We start from the raw sequence: 488 nt of genomic DNA on the forward strand, positions 1-488 counted from the left end.
CCTCGAGCGGGTCCCATTTACTAACACTTCTATGCTGTTCCATTAATTCACACACAAGTTAATGCGAAAAGCAATGAGGTAATATTTGGAATACAAATGATTTGGGAAACGGTGAGGCAGGGTGATATTTAGGAAAAGCGCAGCACACTGGGCAGGTTGTGTTTATACGAAAACCCAAACCAACGGGACGTGTGCGGGTGGGGGGCCCGCAGGCTCCTGTCTGCACCTTAAGGTCTGAAGCTGAGGCCATTGGGCTCACGCTCCCTCTTGACACCAGGCGTCGCCATGGAAACCTCTTGGGGAGAAACTACATCATCGTGCGCGATGCACAGCTGTGTCCTCTTTATTCCCACCTTTGGACGGTAAATAAAAGCTTAAACTATCTACGTATTTTTATCCCTTTAATCCTCACTGATTTCAGCGGAAGGGGCGGAGCTGGAGAAACCCGGACACGCCGGGACCTGGGATCAAAGCCTCGACATTCTTTG

Source organism: Myotis davidii, unplaced genomic scaffold (genome assembly GCF_000327345.1).
Source record: "Myotis davidii unplaced genomic scaffold, ASM32734v1 scaffold880, whole genome shotgun sequence".
In the NCBI taxonomy this organism is placed as follows: Eukaryota; Metazoa; Chordata; class Mammalia; order Chiroptera; family Vespertilionidae; genus Myotis; species Myotis davidii.